The 6,979-nt window shown below is 31.0% G+C and overlaps 1 long non-coding RNA gene across 1 annotated transcript; it reads left to right on the top strand.

The window, feature by feature from the left end:
* Nucleotides 1-2,445: 2,445 nt before the first annotated feature.
* LOC126889792 (uncharacterized) lies at nucleotides 2,446-4,106 on the top strand. The gene is made up of 2 exons (XR_007700234.1): nucleotides 2,446-2,777; nucleotides 3,774-4,106. It is a non-coding gene; the product is annotated as an uncharacterized LOC126889792 (long non-coding RNA).
* Nucleotides 4,107-6,979: the final 2,873 nt, after the last annotated feature.

The raw sequence follows: 6,979 nt of genomic DNA, 5'->3' as shown, positions 1-6,979 counted from the left end.
ATTCCAATTTATGCAATAAAAGGCAATGATCTACCTTATCGAAGGTTTTGGACATCAGTATAAATGGAATCCACCTGTAAACCGTATACGAAAGCATTTACAATATGATCCGTATAAAGAAGAAGGTTGGTCGAAATAGAACGGCCAGGCAGAAAACCATGTTGAGCAGTATGTAGTTGATTTTTCCAATTATCCATCAAGAAATCAGTTACCAGGGCTTCAAAAATCTTAGGAATGGCAGAAAGAATTGTTATGGAACGATAATTACAAACAAACGACTTATCACCACCAGATTTGTGTATGGGTTTCACATAGGCTTTCTTAAACTGTGATGGAAAATGGCCCTCTGCCAACGATCTGTTAAAAATAAGTCATAATGGTCTACACAAATAAAATGAACAATTCCTTAAAAACAAGTTTGATATCATATCATTCGGAATGACAAACAACAGATAAAGCTACTCTAGTCCCTAGCTGCTGATGGCAGCTGCTGATCCCTGTCATCTGGACCATGCTTTAAAGTATTTTGAAAAAAGAATGTATGCTTTGTATGCTTAACACCCCCATAAATCCATACCCTCCAGTAGTTGTAACCTTAGCATCACCCTGGTTCTCCATAGTGCAGATGAGCCGCTATGCAGAGGGTATAAAAATTTACTCAATCCATTCCCAAAAAGAGTGCAAAATATGGTATATTTTGGGTATGCAACAGGCAAAATGCTTAAACCTTACAGCCTACAGGGACAATTACATACTGGAAAGCCATCAGGTGGCGAATGCCAAGTAAATGTTGTGGAAAATATGGTTTTGGATTTGGTGAATTAAGTAAACTTTACATTGCATCCATTGATCTAGTCTAGAAACTAGACCCGCCCTGCCTTTTCAAAAATAGTCGGAAACTACTTTACACTTTACCAAAACGACTATCGAAGCGTGTCTTGTATCTTATTTTGGGTTCTCTTAATAAATCAGTCACCTGGATCTTTTTTAAAGAATAAATCAAAATAAAATAAATAATTTAAACAGCAATACTTACATTTACACGTGCGTTTTCCATGTGCCTTCTTAACCAAAAACCTAACCACAGAATAACTAACTCCTAACCATAGATTTATAATACTCTAGATTGCGCCTTACGATCTTAAAATGGGTGACGGTTGCGACAGAGATAAATGAGCCTATTTGGTCGGTAGTCTCTTTCTAATTCAAGGGGAGTATCGACGACGTCACTATCCTACTCTGTCGTCGAGTATTTTAGATGGTTTGACAGTTCGAGCGGATGGCGACGAGAACTGGTCGTTTGTCTTCGGACGTGGATAATCCTGGTTCGAATCCCATACCAATCTTTGCTTTTTTTATTTTTAATTTAATCAATATTGCGTTTATTAGATATTATTACATCTCTAAAATAAATCTATGCAAAGAAATATATAACAAATAAGAAAAACTGTGTAGGTACCTATAGATTTTTAAAAATATAAAAGCCAATGTTATTTTTTTTAATAAGTTAATGGTAGAATAGTATAACGTAATTAAAAATATTCGTAAAAAATTACCAATAATTAATATCAACATAATGTACCATCGATTTATTAATTGAATCGGTCATTTCAAAAACAACACGAGTCACATATTCCTAATTTTACAGAAGAGCAAAGAAAACTTAACTATATAGTCGAAAGATGGATGAAATGGATGACATCAAAATTCAGAGTTATATTGTAGTTTTGTTCCTAATGTTTTTACTGGACTGGCATAGGACTGGTGTCGTTTTTGCATACAACGTTTATCTTAAAGGAGTCTATTCCTCTCAAAAAGTTAGTTTCTCAAAATTGTGGACTTTGCTGTTTTTGAAATGACCGATTCAATTATAAGTAATTAGACATTATTTTTATTTATGAAACTATTGTTACAATTTTTTAAAAAAGTAGAAGCAAAACAAATATTATTTACATCATTCGAATAAGGACGAATTTATATTAATAACGAATGACTTTTATTTTACTATGCAGTTCACAAATTATGTATTCCAATATTAACTTACTATACATAGGTACATTTATTATCTGCTAGATTTACTTAGGTCCATTTTTCAGATGTAAAAATATCTAATAAACGCAATATTGATTAAATAAAAATAAAAAAAGTAAAGTTGGTATGGGATTCGAACCACGATTATCCACGTCCGAAGACCAAAGACCATTTCCCGTCACCACCCGCTCCAACTGTCAACACATATTACTCCATAAAGTGGGATATTCACGTCGTCGATATTCCCCTTAAATTAAAAAGAGACTACCGACCAAATAGGCTCATTTATCTCTGTCGCAACCGTCACCCATTTTAAGATCGCAGGGCGCAATCTAGAGTATTATATATCTATGCTCCTAACCAACCACCTCTTCTTTTTTTGACATTGCATTCTGTGTTTAACACACAGAGGCCCGATTGTACATTGGCGGCTTAAGCTATGGCTTAGTTGAACCGGGTTCAATTTTGAGCGTCGGTTTAACTTCATTCGGGTTGTTCAATGCCGAGTTCAGTTAAGCCGAGGTTCATACAAATTTTGGTAAGGTTGGCAACGTAAGGCATGCGTATTCAAAGCAATTCCCGTCAATTCTCGACATAAATTTTCCCGCCATTTATGTATTATTATTTGGTTTTTGTCAATATAATTCTTTTATTACTGTTATTAGTTTAATCGGTATTTTCTATCGTTTAGTTTATCAGTTTAATCAATTTCCTACGTTAAATTTGTGAACAGACCATTTGAATAGGTATTATAAGTATTAGGATATTGCAATGTGTTTATTTTCTTTTTGTAAAAAACTGTTTTTATATAAGTGTTTTTTTCTACACTGGACGCAAAAAAGCCTTCCAATTTCACTTCTCAAAAAGAAATATTGGTATCTTTGGCCAAATAATAAAGCAGAATTGTACAAAATAGAATGAAACAAATAACCCCCAAAATTTTAAAGAAGTTTATCAAAGCCATTGATTGTAGCAGATAGTAAGAAATTTTTATAAATATCTAATAGTTGTTGTATGTATTAGTTTAAATTTCTAAATTAACAAAGTATTCATGCATAAGATTTTCAACCTCCTCCTACGTTTGACAAATTGTACTTCTCATGATTCTCTAGACTATAGACAGTTAGATTTACTACATTTTTGGCTAATGTTATTGCTACTTCTTCTTCTTTATGTAGTATAAGCAAAGGGTTATTAAAAAGCATTGCAATATTGTGTATCATTGATGTTCCAATTACAATTGAATGGGCCTTCCGAATAAAAGTGCCATGTGATTCGTTTTTAAGAAATCGAACAAAAACTGTTAAAATTATAATAATGGTAAATTTATACATTTTAAGGATTAGTAATTAATTACTTCAGCTTAGTACCATCTGTTTAATTTCAGTACTTAAATTACATCTCAACTGAACTAACTTTTCTTCGTCATTGATATTTTATGGACTTTACGGTCTTTAAATGTACCTATATTCTTCTTAATATATTCGTCATGCTTTGACTGGCTGATTGACATATAGTCCATGCCATTAAAAAAGGATTAGTAATACAGTACAGTTATTTACAAACTGTATTAATAACTAACCTTTAAATGTGTAAATTTACCAATATTCCAATTTTAACAGTTTTTGTTCGATTTCTTAAAAACGAATCACATGGCACTTAACAATTGTTATTCGGTAGACCCATTCAACTGTGTCTATGCATTCTGCATTCTCATTGTGCCTCATTAAATAAAATTTCAGCTTGTGATGAAGGATTGCGTAAGGGTGTTATCAGGTTTTCTTGACTCCGTAACCACTATCACCAAAGAAGATACTAATTCAATCTTCACATTCTCTTCTCATAAATATTTAACTGTTTACAGCTATGATTTCAAATTCACTCAAAAATGTTAATATTTGCCTTATTCTAGGGAAGTAGGTAGGTAATTTAAATAATTTTAGAAGGTAAATTAGTTTGTAATTATTATTAAATAAAGTGATAATATGTACCTACATAAGCATGGTACAAATATAATTAATTTAAGATTTATTAATAAATTATGTACATCTAATTTAATAAATTAACAAAATCGTTTTCTACATTTGCTTCAAAATCATTCACAAGTTGCAAAAAGGAGCCTGTTGCTTAAAACCAGTGATATGGGCCCACTTCACTGCACAAAACCTTAATTTAAGGCAATAAAAACCATGTTCTTAGAAGATACAGCTTGGTTCTTGAAATGTCAATAACAAATTTGCCACTTGTTTTCGTTCTCGTTCTTACCTATCTGTTCGATTTTTTATTCTATGAGCAATATTAGTTTCATACAAATAGTGAACAGTGAACAGATATCCAAAATCTTTGCAACAATGCATTATCCTTCCATTTTCAAAATGATTTTCTCTAGACCTACACTGTTTCTGTGTTCTCCTTCCTTCTAGAATATTTACCATTTCCAGAAAATCTTCATTATTAGTTAAATTTTCAATGAGGTTCATTTTTAAGGTGTAAATATTATGATTTCCGTTGACAATGACAAAAATGTGAGGTTAAAAATGCTTGAACCAGCGTTAAACCGCCGAACATCGACCGCTCAGCTGAACCCGGGCTTAAACCGAGCTCAAGCTTAAACTTTGTATGTACAACGCACTTCTTGCCCTGAACTCGGTAATGGCGCTGAGCCGGAGTTGAACCTCGATTGTACAACCGGGCCAGAGTGTTCTTGTCCTATGACCCTTATGATATTTTGCCATAGCCACCTTTACTTTACAAGCCATGAAGAGAAAAAGGCAACGTCGCAATTGATGACATCCGTAGTCCGACTATCGGACTACCGCTTTCGAAACTACGATTTTAAAGTACAAATTCTGCTAAAATTTATAGTATTTTTTGAGTCGAATAAGAAAATATTATTAATTAGAAGTTTGTACAAAATAATATTAAAAGTAATTCCTTGTAAGTAACGTTTATTATACAATAAAAAGCAATAACAAGAATATAAACGGGATTCATTTTTTTCGAATCCTAAGAAAACTAATAAGTATTTTTGAAAAATTTAAACGCAGAATGAAAGATTACGTTAGGACCGAGTCCCTGAAAACTTCTATGTTTATTTTAATAAGTTACAGGGGTGAAAAATTAAGAAAATTTAATGTGATTTTTAGTTTAAAATATGTCATTAAAAAAAAACATTTTATTCATTCTAAGGGACTTTCTGCCCTCGGCAATAAAGTAATCTTTCATTCTGCGTTTAAATTTTTCAAAAATACTTATTAGTTTTCTCAGGATTCGAAAAAAATGATTACATTTAAAATACAGGCGTCAAAATTTTACATTTTGTTCCTTTCCACTTAAAGTTTGTCGCACTTATTTAGAAACACCCTGAATTGATAAAGAACAAATCTAGTCGTTAAACATAAGCGAATTAATCAAAAAAACAGAATGTTAAGAAAACCGGAGTCTATAGTTGGGTTTTAATTTGAGTATTTTATAAATGCCCGGTACACCATAAAAATTTAACTGGTTAGCAACAATATTATTACATCGGTATTGTAAAAGAATTAGGCTATAACATATTAAAAAATCACTTAAATCTGCCAACAGATTTAGGAAATATAAGACATTAAAAATGACAAAATTTTTAAGTGGACGGATTTCTATATGCACGCAGGTTTATATAAAAATATATTATATTGAACTAAAATCATCTTAATAACATACCTTTAAATGTTCTTTATAATTTGGAGCACGAAATATTCTAAAATATTTCAGTTTCTCTGTAAATACAGTGAAAATTATTTAAAAACAAATGAGAACTGTCAGAATTAATCGGTCTACCAATAGATGTTGCCAAATTTCAACTTCATGGCTTGTTAAGTAAAGGTGGCTATGTATTTTGCCATAGCCACCTTTACTTAACAAGCCAATAAGAGAAAAAGGCAACATCGCAATTGATGACGTGCGTAGTCCGACTTTCGGACTACCGCTTTTGAAAACACAATTTTAAAGTAGAAATTCTGGTAAAATTTATAGTATTTTTTGAGTCGAACAAGAAAATATTATTAATTAGAAGTTTGTACAAAATAAAATTAAAAGTACTTCCTTGTAAGTAACGTTTATTATACAAAAAAAAACCAATAACAAGAATATACATGGGATTAATTTTTTTCGAATCCTAAGAAAACTAATGAGTATTTTTCAAAAATTTAAACGCAGAATGAAAGATTACGTTAGGACCGAGGGCCGAAAGTCCCTGAAAACTTCTATGTTTATTTTAATAAGTTACAGGGGCGAAAAATTAAGAAAATTTAGTGTGATTTTTAGTTTCAAATATGTCATTCAAAAACAACTTTTTATTCATTCTAAGGGACTTTCGGCCCTCGGTAATAAAGTAATCTTTCATTCAGCGTTTAAATTTTTCAAAAAGACTTATTAGTTTTCTCAGGATTCGAACAAAATGATATTGCATTTAAAATACACTGAAAATTTTGACAGGCGTCAAAATTTTGCATTTTGTTCCTTTCCCTTTAAAGTTTTTCGCACTTATTTAGAAACACCCTGAATTGATAAAGAACAAAAATCTAGTTGTTAAAGTAGCTAACTTTTTTTATTATCCAACATAAGCGAATTAATCAAAACAAAACAGAATGTTATTAAGAAAACCAGAGTCTATAGTTGGGTTTTAATATATTATTATTATTATACAAAAAAAACCAATAACAAGAATATGTGTAAAATACTTTATTTTAAATAAATAATATCTTATTTTAAATTATATACAAATATCGCTAGAAAAAACTATAACAACAATTTCTCACATGGTTTGATGTGAAGTGTTGGGGTTTAGAGTCGATAACTTTCTTTTTTTGTTATTCCCCTTAGCATTACTTTTCTTTTTATACTTTTTTGAAAATTCATCACTTTGATGGATGCTATTTTTGTTTTTTGTATAATTATTTAAAACAAT

This window comes from Diabrotica virgifera, chromosome 1 (genome assembly GCF_917563875.1).
Source record: "Diabrotica virgifera virgifera chromosome 1, PGI_DIABVI_V3a".
NCBI classification, from domain to species: domain Eukaryota; kingdom Metazoa; phylum Arthropoda; class Insecta; order Coleoptera; family Chrysomelidae; genus Diabrotica; species Diabrotica virgifera.
The sequence above is the reverse complement of the archived record's forward strand: the minus strand, read 5'-3'. Positions and strand labels throughout refer to the sequence as shown.